The sequence below is a fragment of the Vicia villosa genome, unplaced genomic scaffold (assembly GCF_029867415.1).
Source record: "Vicia villosa cultivar HV-30 ecotype Madison, WI unplaced genomic scaffold, Vvil1.0 ctg.000177F_1_1, whole genome shotgun sequence".
Taxonomy (NCBI): Eukaryota; Viridiplantae; Streptophyta; class Magnoliopsida; order Fabales; family Fabaceae; genus Vicia; species Vicia villosa.
The window spans coordinates 222,471-236,453 of NW_026705051.1; the positions used below are offsets into that span (position 1 = coordinate 222,471).

At 39.2% G+C, this 13,983-nt stretch overlaps 1 pseudogene; it reads right to left on the minus strand.

The window, feature by feature from the left end:
* Positions 1-2,965: 2,965 nt before the first annotated feature.
* On the minus strand, positions 2,966-12,030 carry LOC131624986 (structural maintenance of chromosomes protein 1-like; annotated as a pseudogene).
* Positions 12,031-13,983: the final 1,953 nt, after the last annotated feature.

Sequence of the window (13,983 nt, forward strand, 5' to 3'; positions counted from 1 at the left end):
ACCCAACGAACACCGAACCCCAAATTCTTAAGCATTTGCCTGAGGAAAGCCCAGCTGACTCTATCATAAGCCTTTTCAAAGTCAGCTTTAAACATTAAACAACCCTTCTTCTCTTTGGCAGCATAATCTAACGTCTCGTTTGCTACCAAAACGCCGTCCATAAGATTCCTCCCTGGAACGAAAGCGCTTTGAGTCTCCGAAATCACCGACCCTAGAACCCTCTTCAACCTGGCCGCCAACAGTTTGGCGAGGGCTTTGTAAAGGCAACTCACCAAACATATGGGCCTGTAGTCATCGAGCTTACCAGGACAGTCCTTCTTAGGAATAAGAGTGATAAATGAAGAAACAATGGCCTTGGACAGGATACAGTACTCATGAAAATCATTGAAAAAGGAAAGGAAATCAGCCTTCATAAAACTCCAACATCTTCTAATAAAGAAAAAGTTATAGCCATCCGGGCCCGGGCTTTTATCGCCTTCACACCCCCACACTGCCTCTTTTATTTCTGCTTCAGAAAACTTCTCTTCCACTCCCTTCTTATCAGCTTCCGAGATGGACCTAAACAGAGAGCCATCAATGAAATGACGATCAAAAGCCGACTCGATAAACTTTTCCTCAAAATGCCTCCTCACTTCTTCTTTGATCGCACTGACCTCCTCTATCACTCCCGTTTCTGTCGAAATGCTGCCTATAAAATTCCTCCTCCTTCTGTGCTTCATAATATTGTGGAAAAACTTGCTATTCATATCCCCTTCCCGATCCCACTTAACCCTAGATTTCTGAAGCAACATGTTTTCCTTGATCTTCATATTCAGCCACATCTTCCTTGTTTCCTCGCTCCTAGCTTTAACTAGATCCAGTCTATCATCCTCCTGACAGCTGATCAACAAGTTGTCTAAGTCATTCATCCTTTTCCTGTCATCCTCTATAACCAAGTCAATCCTTCCGAAAACCTCATTATTCCACTTCCTGAGACTGTCTTTCAATAACCGTAACTTTTCTTTTAACACATAATCACCACGCCCTTCAACCCTCAATTTCCCCCATTCCTCTTCCACAAACGGCAAAAACAGTTTATCTTCAAACCACATGTTGTTAACCACAAACGGTTTCGGCCCCCAGTTCTCCTTGTTACTAACCGTCCAAATTGGACAGTGATCAGAAAAGCTTCTGTCCCCAATTTTCTGCCCCACCAAGCACCACTTTTCGATTAAAGAGTCATCCACCAGGAAACGATCTAATCTCCTCATTACAGAACCATCCCCACTATACCAACTAAAACGATTACCGCTACAAGGTAAATCAATCAATCTGCTGCACTCAATGAACTCAGAGAAGAGGCGGTTTTCCGAGTTCCTACCAGAGTTACTTCCTTTCCGTTCACTTCCTTTCTTGGTTGCATTAAAATCCCCTCCCACCAACCAATCTCCATTCGTAAAAGTTGACCTCAGCTCCAAAAGATCCTTCCAAACTTCCTTCTTTCCTTGCAAAGAGCAGGGAGAATAGACGTTTATGACATAAAAGAATTCACCTTTGAGCTTAAATTTAGTTCCTAAAATCCCCGGTTTGCAAAAACTAAGGACAGCTTCTAATTCTCCTTCCTTCCAAAGCGTAATCAAACCCCCAGATCTTCCCTCAGATTTCATAAAGGACCATCCCACTCTCTCCTTCTGCCAAAGACTACCAACAATCGACAAATCCACCGACAACAACTTCGATTCCTGGATCAAGAATATATCAGCTTTGGCACCATTAATCAGACGACTTAGGCATCTTTTTTTGATTATGCTACCTCCCCCCCTGATGTTTAAGCTGCCAACTATCATTGGAAACCATTAGAAAACGCCCTCTGCACCTGCTGTTTACTGCATCCACTGCTTTCCAAAGCTTCAAATTTGCTGACAAAGTCCCTCTCCTCTCCTTCAAACATGATACCAAGCTTAGAGATCGTCGACCAAACTTTATTTCCAACCCTAGAGCCAAAGTTCTCTTGAAATCTGTTGTTGCCCTGTGCCAAGTCCCCGTCTGAAATGCTGTCACCACAAAGAATAATACCAGCTGAATAACCTGAATCTCCTCCATCAACCGACTCGTGAGTAGATAAAGGGTTCTTAGCTACAAAAACTGTTGAGGCTAGTTCCTGTTCCTTCCTTTCACACGGCCCAAAGGAAGATATTGGGTCCGAACATTCTCTCAAAATCCTCTTCTTGGGCCTCGTTTTCTTTTTTGCCTTAGGCCCACCACACCCATAAATACTTCTCACCTTCAGGGCCCTTTTACTACACTCAACACCTTTTTTCAAAGCTGAGGCATTCTTAAAAAAGGTATCCACTGACACACTGTGACTCGCGACAGCGACTTTTGGGAAAAGGAAAGCACTTTCTACGGCCCCTTTGACAGGCTTGATGTCTACAGCCGCCTCCTTAGCTACCAGTATAGCTTCGTCAAAACAACCACTAACACTGTTGAAACAAGGACGATACTGCTCCTCGATTCCATGAATCTTAACCTTGTTCTGCAAATTGGCTCTTCCATCCCCGATGTCAGACTCCCCCGAAATCTCTTCCACCGACCCTCCGAATTCCTCCCCTTCATCTTCTAAGCATTTCTTCCATCCTGTAACTGATTCTGAAACAGATGAAGAATCCGAACTCTCCTTGGTTATGCCTTTTTGGTTCAACATAATCCTCAATGGACCATATGAATCTTCCACCATCTTGATCTCAAACATTCTGCCACTAATATTGACGTTGACAGTACCGTCCAAACCTTCCACAGACTCAGTTCTTATCATGATACGAGCAATGTCCATGTTGACCCTTTTCGTAGTATTTTCATCACAGCAAACATACTTTCCCACTGAATTAGCAACCAACTCGAAAAATTCAAAATTCCAAGCGTGACAAAGGATCCCGTACAATCTTAACCAAGTAACCCTCTCCTTATCCACGTCCTCCTCCCTCCACTATCTGATTTCTGAGAACCACTGGCTCCACCAACTTTTGTTTTCATCGATAAGGTCCTTAATCGCTCCGTCCTCCGTCTCCTCCAACAAGCATAAATTTGCTCCCAAAGGCGTGACTTTGACGGAGAAATATCCTTCCACTTCGAAGCTAGTTTGGATATTGTATGCCATCCCTGAAGAAGCAACCTTTCCCACGTATGCCTTCTTCAGTCTGTATAAGTCGATAGCATCTGGACTGTAGCTTAGAGAACAATGCTCCTTCCTCTCGCTAGACTGTTTCAATTTTTCGTTGTTGACTACCACCTCAGCGTATGAAAAATTGTTTCTAAAAGCGTCGCCTCTCCTACCTCCTTGCCCCTTAGACTCTTGGCCTCTTGGGATAAAACCCTTGTTGGTTCTTTCCCCCCTTCCTTCCAGATTCCTTGCAAACCTCGGAGGATTTGCATGAATTTTCCTCCCATCAATCATCACATTGTCGAGCTTCACTGCGAATAACCTTTCATCCCCGACCTCGTGGAACCTCGCGAAACCAAACCTTTTACCAAATTTGTTCCTCTTAGGTGGAATCACCACCTCAACGACGTTTCCAATGCAACCGAATAACTCGAACAAGTCGCAAGCTTTGATTCTATCCGGAAACTCAGAAACTCAGAAAGAAGAAACCTGGACTCCCTCCTCATGTCTCGCATGCTTGAGCACGTGAACATCCCACTTAGGTTTAATCCTTCCAAAAAGACGTCTTTTAGCATCTTGCCAAGCCATCCAGATAAAACGGAACAAAACTTTTCACAGAACAAAGAAAGGTAAAACAAGCAAAAGGCACTCAAGATCTAGAGAGTTCCTCATTTAGACTTTTTTTAAATACCTTTTCACTATTGTACTTTATTTTCACTTTAGCAACTAACAAAAAGTTAAGTTTGTATAGCAATTACATTAAAATATAAGACAAGATATTTTAAGGTTTGGACATCCAGAGATCACTACTTTACAAATTTCACCTCTTATTCCATTTGGTTCATTCATTATGAACAATGTGCCTCAATTATTATGCACGTTTGACAGTTAGGAAGAACTGTTATATATATATATATATATATATATATATATATATATATATATATATATATATATATATATCAGTAATAATAAGAATACAAAGGCGTGGCAGATAAAAAGGTTACATCAATTAACTACATTTACCGCCGAATAATTAGGTATCTTGTCTTAGCTGTATAGCATTTCTAGTGAAAGAAAAAAATATCTACTGTGACGAAATCCTATTTACAATAATGTTATAAAAAGGAATCAGTTGGTAATTTACACACGAACCATTAAACAACAGATAGAAATGCACCGCAAACTCTGTACAGCATAAGCAACTTATATAATGCATCCAATGGATGAATTTTAGGACTGCTAATACTTGCTCAGATCAAATGTGAGAGTACTCGAACAACTGCAAATAAAAAAAAATAGTGTAGAATGTATATCATTTAAACAAACAATGAAAATAGATTAGACTTATGCCATTGACATATTGAATAGAAAGAGGGGGGAGGAAATACTAATAATTTAATGATGTGAAGAAAAGAAATTTACCCTCTTCCAGAGTTCCTGAATACCCCAACTAAAGCTTCAGCTTTTTCATAGAAACTGTCTTTCAGAGATATTACAATACTATGAAAACCATTTCCGCTATCAGCATCCTGATTAACCCTCGCTCCTTCACAAGATTTTGGACAAATAAAGTCAGCAACCTTCGCAGCATTCAAGTTGTCCAATGCAGCATCAACTTCATCCAATATGAAAAATAGTGAAGGCCTATAACTGAAAAAATATAGTGGGAACCATGTCAATGAATATGCGCACCACGTCTATGAAACTAATGCAGGCAAAATGTGTCGGTTTACTATTTGGCAAAAATTATAGTAAAGACAATGTGGATCTTTTTTTATTAAACTATCACAGGCCACTATTTAATGTGTTGCATCCCAAATTTATGGGGTGGCCTTGCCTAACAGCCATTCACGCCACAATAGCATAGCAAGGGAGCTTAAAGCAAGTTATAAGCTACTATTGTGCCAGAGCTGCCACATGCTTCCATTTAAAATGCGTTGCATCACAACTGTATGCTGCGCCCTTACCAAGCAACCATTCACACCACAATAGCAACTGGAGTGCACAAAGAAGCTACAAAGTCGAACACCAAAGCATACATGCCCAAACTATAAGCTATGAACTAATATTATAAATAAGACAAATAATGACAAATTAAAATAAATATAAAAGTGTACCTCTTCTGCTTTACTACATTGAACCTATCTGCTTTTTCCTTCTCTTCTTTCCTCACATCTTCAAACTCTTTAGTTACAACTCTTTCTTTTTCAAGCAGAGCTTCGTACTGGTCCAATGCCTTCAAATTGGGTGCTGTTCTTTCGATTTCAGACATCAATGCATCCATTTTTTTCCTTAAAATCTACCTCTATTTTATCCCTGCCAGAGGGTTTCCTATCTTTTAGTGGCCTACTGAGTTAATCAAAGTCATAAATTGGAGTCGATGTTGAGCTATCAGTATCCATAGGATCTGATATAGTTGGAAGGCTAATCTGCTCTAGTTCACACTTCTCTTATATATCCTGCTTTTGCCCAATCATCTGCTCAATCTGTGCCTCCTGTAACAATACTAAAATCATTGGCTATTTATGCATTATATACATGAAAGTACACGGGAAAGTAATTTTTTCTTATCGAACCTTTGAGCTTATCTGATGATTCAGTTTGGATAAGTTTGTAGTGGCTGCATAATTTTTCTACTTCCATTCCTGGATTTCCTTTTCACAATCCTCTGACTTTGATTTCCACTCTAAAACAACTGAAGAACATATAGAATCATAAAACTCCCACGACAGAAACAAAAAATAACAATGATGGCGAGTCTGCTTCGGCCAAGATCAATAAACTGTGTACCCGTTTATTTCAAATGGTATACAGCTAAGAACTAAACAGAGCGGATTTGTCACAAACATACCCAGCCCCAAAAAAGGTGTGTCTGTGTGTGTGTTTTCATCTTTACTATATTCCTTTAGCTTCATCCTTCAATTGATTGATCTCTTCGGTAACCTTCTCTGCTGCTAACTTTGCTTCCGCCTCTTTGTTCTGTACCCGTTGTAAATCATTCTCCATAGCACTTATGGAAGACTCCAATTCTTGAATTCTTGAACTCATGTCACGATTCTGCTCATACTCTAGCCTCTAGAATAATTTCAATAAGGAATATAGTTGGCAAGTTTTAGAAAAAAACACACTGAATGTTGACTATGTATGTTGCTAATGTTTCTTATATATAATTGCAGACTATAAATAACATGTTATAAATTATCATACTTCACATAAATCCTTACACCCACTATTACGATATGATTGGTACAATCATATACATAGTTTCATATCAAACTTTCCAAATAAGAAAAACTTTGTTGGAATTAGACTCTCAAACCTTTGAGTAATTCCTTATCGTTAAAGATGACAATGAAGAAAAATAGGATTAGGGTTTGCGGAAATATTAAAAGAGAAGGAGAAAGTATTTTCTGCAGAGTTTCTCTCTGCCCACAAACTGTGGAAATTCTGTTATTCACTTGCAACTGCAACTTCTGTGAATACAAGATAATGACTTGATTACAAACTAATGAGGGTTACTCCCTATTTATAGATTTAGGTTAGCTTTCTCCCTAAGCCAAAGCCCAAAACTATAAAAGCCCAAAATACCTATTTTGGAACTAAATCAAATCTAATCTATTTTAAATCTAAATTAAATCTATCTAGATTTAAAAACAAACTTATGTGTAACAAACTGTTACACATTATTTGTGTAACAAACTGTTACACACTTCGACACACCTTGTGTTCGAGTAACAACCTGCCTCGACACAAGGAATTATAAATTAACACACCACCTAATTCATTGTGTCTAAGCTATCCACATTCATCATAGCTCTTAGTCTTCTGAATATTTCGACCAGAACTCCCTTCGTCATGATATCTGCAATCTGATTCTCAGTTCTGCAGTGTTCCAAATTCATCTTCCCTTTAGCTACCTGCTCTCGAAGATAATGGAACCTCATTTCGATGTGCTTGCTTCGACCATGTGCTATCGGGTTCTTCGCCAGATTAATAGCTGACATGCTGTCGATCTTCATGGTAATTGCTCCATGATCTTTACCTGTTATCTCTTCGACCAAGTTCACCATCCACGTTGCTTGACATGCACAAAGAGAAGCAGCTATGTACTCTGCTTCGCACGATGATAGTGCCACTACTGGTTCCTTTCTTGAACTCCAAGCAACTGGTGCACCACCTAACATAAACACATATCCTGCTGTGGATTTTCGATCCTCAGCATCACTACACCAACTCGAGTCGGTGTAACCCACTAATTTGCATTCTTTTCCCTCATCAGCTGCAGGAAATAGAATGCCATAGTCGAGAGTTCCTTTCAGATACCTCAGTATCCTCTTCGCCGCTGCTAGGTGTGATACCTTTGGCTTCTGCATGAATCTACTTATCATACCTACACTGTATGCTAAGTCAGGCCTTGTGTGACAAAGGTATCTCAATGACCCAATAAGTCTTCTGTATTGGGTTGGGTCGACATCCTCTTCATCTGGGTTCTTCGATAGTTGCAATCTTGTTTCAGCAGGTGTCGAAGTCGAATTGCATTCTTCCATCTCAAATCTCTTGAGAATTTCACTTGCATATCTTCTTTGATGCATCATCAAGCCTCTACTACTCTTGTAGAATTCGATGCCAAGGAAGTATGAAATTTCGCCCAAATCCGACATTTCGAATTCCTTGCTGAGATCACCTTTAAAGCCTTCGATCTCTTTCTTGCAGCTACCTGTTATCAACAAGTCATCAACATAGAGACATAGTATAAGCAATTCGCTCTTGCTTCTTCTTACATATACCCCATGTTCAGTTGTGCACTTCACAAATTCTTTCTCCCTTAGGAAACTGTCGATCTTCTTGTTCCAAGCTCTTGGAGCTTGCTTCAGCCCATACAGGGCTTTATGCAGCCTGTACACTTTTCTATCTTCGCCATGTTTCACAAACCCAACTGGTTGTGCAACATAGACTTCTTCGTCTAAGGGTCCATTCAGGAATGCACATTTAACGTCCATCTGACACATGTGCCAATTGTTTATGTTCGCCAGACCAACAACCAACCTGATTGTTTCGATCCTGGCAACAGGTGCAAAGACCTCATCGAAGTCAATTCCTTCCTTCTGAAGAAATCCTTTTGCCACAAGCCTTGCCTTGTATCGAGTCACTTCACCTTTGGGATTACACTTCACCTTGTATACCCACTTCACATCAATTGCCTTCTTGCCTTGAGGCAATTCGACAAGTGACCAAGTATTGTTGTCTTCGATGGACTTCAATTCTTCATTCATAGCTTTCACCCACTTCGAATCCTTCAATGCCTCAGTTGCATTGACAGGTTCGACATCTGCGTAGAAAGCATAATGTACCAGCTCACCTTCATCATTGACTACATCATCTGATGTAATCACACATTCTTGCAACCTTGCAGGCATGTGTCTTGTTCTCTGAGGTCTGACTGAGCCTGCATCACCTCTGACTTCTTCTTGTCGAACTTCTTCTCTTTCGACTTCAGTAGCTGGTTCATCATAAAGAATTCTCACTGAATCCTTCTTGACATTTTCAGTCCAATCCCATTCTTTAAGCTCATCTATGATCACGTCCCTGCTGATCACTACTTGCTTGTTCACTGGGTCGAACAACTTGTATCCTCCAGTCGAATGATATCCTATAAGTATCATTTGACTCGACTTGTCATCAAGTTTTCTTCTCAACTGATCTGGCACATGTCTATGTGCTATAGATCCAAATACCTTCAGATGGCTCAAGCTAGGCTTCACAGCAGACCAACATTCTTCTGGAGTAATTCCTTCTAGCTTCTTTGTCGGACATCTGTTTAGAATGTATGTTGCAGTCGACACTGCTTCTCCCCAAAATTCTTTAGGTAAATGCTTGCCTTTTAACATACTTCTTACCATATTCATGATGGTTCGATTCTTCCTTTCTGCAGTTCCATTCTGCTATGGAGTGTAGGGTGGCACCACCTCATGCACAATCCCTTCTTTCTCACATAACATGTCGAAGTCTTTCGACACATATTCTCCACCACCATCAGTTCTCAAAACCTTGAGCTTTCGACCACTTTGTCTTTCGACCATAGATTTGAACTTGGCAAATACCTCGATCACTTCACTTTTCTTTTTGATCAGGTAAGTCCATAGTTTTCGACTAAAATCATCTATGAATGTAACAAAGTATTTGTTACCTCCATTCGAATCCACCTGGATAGGACCACATACATTAGAGTATATGATTTCGAGAATAGCCTTCGACTTACTTCCTGCATCCTTGCTGAATCTATTCTTGTGCTGCTTCGCCTGCACACATTCCTCACATACCTTGTTTGGAATGTCGATTTCTGGCAGTCCTGAAACCATATTCTTTCTTTTCAACTCTCTGATGTCATTGAAGTTGAGATGGCCTAGTCGATAGTGCCATATCCATTCATCTCTGCTAGCTGCAGTTGCAAGGCACTCGTGCTCCATCACATTGAGTTCGATCTTGAAGGTTCTATTCTGTGACATAGGAGCCTTCAAGATTAACCTCCCATTTGCATCGACAACTCTCATCATCTTATCTTTGATCGAAACCTTGTAGTTCTTTTCGACCAACTGCCCAATGCTGAGTAAGTTGCTCTTCATGCCTGGTATGTACAACACATTGGAAATTACTGACCTCTTTCCATCTTTCCTCGTAATCATTACATCACCAATACCTTCAGCTGCTAGAGTATTGTCATTTGCAAATTTCACCATGTTCTTAATTGAGGGTTTTATGTTGACAAACCAATCTTTCCTTCCAGACATATGTGATGAGCATCCTGAATCCAAGTACCATTGGTCCTTAAATTTATCTTCATCTTTTGTTGTAACCATCAGCAACATCTCTTCTTCTTCTTGTTTTGCAAGCTTTGCATCACTTTCTTGACTTTTATTCTTTTCTGGACAAACTGTCGAATAGTGACCATACTTCTGACAGTTGAAACATTGAATGTGACTCTTGTCAGGCTTTCGACCACCACCTCTTCCTCTACCTGCAGCACCACCTCTCTGGTTGCCTTGATATGAGGGTTTTCTCTGATTCGACCAATTTCCTTCTTGCTGATTTCGACTAGTCGAATTGTTGTAGCCACCTTTACCTTTATTTCCAGTCCAGCTTCCTTTACCTTTCTTTTCATTTGCTGACTGAGCTTGCAAAGCCACATCGCTCTTCGACTTACCTGCAGCTCTTTCAGCCATTCTTTGTTCATGAGATTCAAGCGTCCCTTGAAGCTCTTCTTTTGTTAACTTTGACAAGTCCTTCGACTCTTCTATGGCTACCACGATGTGGTCGAACTTAGGGGCCAAAGATCTCAAAATCTTTGAGACAACAGCTCTTGTTGTTAATACTTCTCCACATATCTTGATTTGATTCACTAGTTTCGTAATCCTAGTGAAGAAATCAGTTATGCTTTCGCTATCTTCCATCTGAAGCAATTCATATGTTCTCTTGTGAGTTTGTAACCTCACCTCTTTCACTTTTTCTACACCTCCAAAAGATTTTTCAAGAATCTCCCAAGCTTCTTTTGAAGATTCTATATCACTAACCTTTTCAAAATTATCTGGACTCAGACATTGATGGATTATAAAGAGGGCTTTATAATCTTTCTTCTTCAATTCTTTATAAGCAGCCTTTTCTTCCTCCTTCGCACCTTCTGCAAGCGGTTTTACCCCTTCTTTTACAAGATCCCAAAGATCTTGACAATAGAATACAACCTTCATCTGCTTGCACCAATTCTCATAGTTATCTCCTTTCAGAATTGGTAGTGTTGCTGGAAAATGCCCATTCGGATGATTCATTGCCATCGCCATTCTTCTTGCCTTGAATCGATTAACCGGAGCTCTAGATACCAGATGTTGGAATTAGACTCTCAAACCTTTGAGTAATTCCTTATCGTTAAAGATGACAATGAAGAAAAATAGGATTAGGGTTTGCGGAAATATTAAAAGAGAAGGAGAAAGTATTTTCTGCAGAGTTTCTCTCTGCCCACAAACTGTGGAAATTCTGTTATTCACTTGCAACTACAACTTCTGTGAATACAAGATAATGACTTGATTACAAACTAATGAGGGTTACTCCCTATTTATAGATTTAGGTTAGCTTTCTCCCTAAGCCAAAGCCCAAAACTATAAAAGCCCAAAATACCTATTTTGGAACTAAATCAAATCTAATATATTTTAAATCTAAATCAAATCTATCTAGATTTAAAAACAAACTTATGTGTAACAAACTGTTACACATTATTTGTGTAACAAACTGTTACACACTTCGACACACCTTGTGTTCGAGTAACAACTTGCCTCGACACAAGGAATTACAAATTAACAAACTTTACCTTCTGTTCAATGCTAGGAACTTTGAGCACTTTCTTGTTCACATCTCTTGTACTGCAAAAACACAGACAAATAGTAAGACATTACAAAATCGGATTGAGGTCTTTTACTGGAAAACTCGTGCGAAAATTGTGCTGCTCCTTAATAACTCATGTGGCCTTTAATAATTTGTTCCCTGGGTCTTTTGATCTCTTTAGAAATCTGTTTTTTAAGCTGCTTTGCTCGTCTAGTTAGAAATGAAAAGCAATTATTTAAAACTACCTCACTTATCAACACCCCTTGCATATACTCCCGTTCCAAAATTGGTTTCTTTTCATTAACCTCTTTATTTCCATTTTGGAAGACTGAATCTGTTGAAGCTAATTGTGAATCATGGCCAATCACTTTCTTAATAGCTACCTCTAGACTCCACCGCCTTTCGAGAGAAACATTTTTGCTGTGAGATTGGTCCAGATTTAAAGGATTTCTTATGACATGCTTATCAGATGAAACACCACTTGATCCCTGGCTCTCACCGGCTTTGCCCTCCCCCATATTAACTGAAGTAGTTTGATGAATATGCACCTGGTTCTGTTTTCTCAAATCAGGTAATAGCAATCTTCTCCTTAACACGTTGTGATATATTTCTCAGCAACAGCATAAGCCGACTTTGTCATTCTAGAAACCTCATACCTTTCATCCACTATATTACCTGCAAATTCAATCACTCTTCTTAGGGATCATAATATAAACATGTCTAATGCATTTCGAACTTATCAATCTAATCGCAAATTATAAAAAGGTTCTTGGTACCGAAACATTACCTCGTCAGAATAAGTTAAACGATTCTTGACGACATAGCACAAACCGATTCTATCACTGAGAGTAGCAGACTTGCACATTGAGGAAACTTCGAACCGTTGGAGCATCAAACGTTGATCTTAACACCTTCACGATAGGTTAATTTATTTATGCCTTTACGATCTTGGCAGGAGGAGCAACACCACCAGTTGTTGGCCTAATAAAGAGAACAACATGTTAATAGACACGTCCTAATATAGAACATTAAATGTATGAAATAGTATCACAGACAAACAGTTATATAAACTTACAGTCCCACAAAGACTTTGAAAGCATAATATATTCCCCACTGGGGTCCTGTAAGTGTTCCAATCAAGAGAAAACATGGTATGCATTTAATTTTTTCAATCAACATACCTCAGGCAAAACTTTGGCAATTATGAAGGGAACTACAATTTCTCTATACAGTGTGCGATATGCGATTTTGGAAGCAGTCAGAAGATCGGAGAATACTATCACAATCGGATAATAGTGAACGAAGGTGTGCTCTGAAAAATAGAAGAAAAAACCAAATCAATATTATATATTGTCCAAAGAGCCAACATACATAAAGCCAGAGTTACAATTTAGCCAAAGACAATATCATCATAGAATGAGCTACCTGCAGGTTACTTTTCCACATATAAAGGAGATATGTAGTTCTTTCACATAGTTATAAGAGGGCACATATACATGAATAACACACTGGAATATGCAATAACCACAACACATAATTATAAAAATGTTAATAAATAACTAACCAACCATGATGATGGAATTTATTAAACCTTTCTATTAACATATTAAAAATATGTATTAATAACTAACCAACCATGTTGACAGCTATTATCAAATCCAGAATCTATCCATGAAAACAACCATGTAGTTTGGAATGTTTTACGCTCATGAGTCATGTCTAACGGTGATGGAATTTAGTTCATATCGTTGCATCAAAAATTGGACAGTCTTCATTACATCACAAATTGGACACGGTAACGGTATCTGAGGATCCAATGAGGCTGGTATATGAACTAACTCAGCCTGGTTGTTGATAATTCTTTCACATATTTTGGTGAATAGCTACAATGATAGAATTGAGAGCGCGCATCCATATCAAACAGAAAGGCATCTGATGGCAAGTTGTTAACAGCATGGTGAAAATCGCACAGGTTGAAAATTTCCACGAGACGGTAAGCGATCATCAACTACATTACCAACAAATACAGTCACTCTTCTTAGGGATCATAATACAAACATGTATAGTGCATTTCAAATTTACCATTCTAATCGCGAATTATAAAAAGGTTCTGGGTACCGAAACACTACCTCGTCAAAAGAAGTTAAACGATTCTTGACGACATATCACAAACCGATTCTACCACTGAGAGTAGCAGATTTGTGCGCATAAGAAGACGAACTCAGAATGGCGTAGAATGAAAATGAAAACACGAACAAACAACGAAAAATCGTCGATCGATTAGGAAAATGAAATTGCGCAGGTAATTTCCTGAATATTGAAGAATTCAGAAAACAAATTTGATTGAGAAGGTATGATTATGAAGCGATGCGATTGATAATGGGAAAAGGGAGAGAGTATCATTTGAAAGAGAAACCGTTTTGCAAAACCGCTGTAGAAGAAGAAGATTGGAAGTGGTTGCTGAATGATAA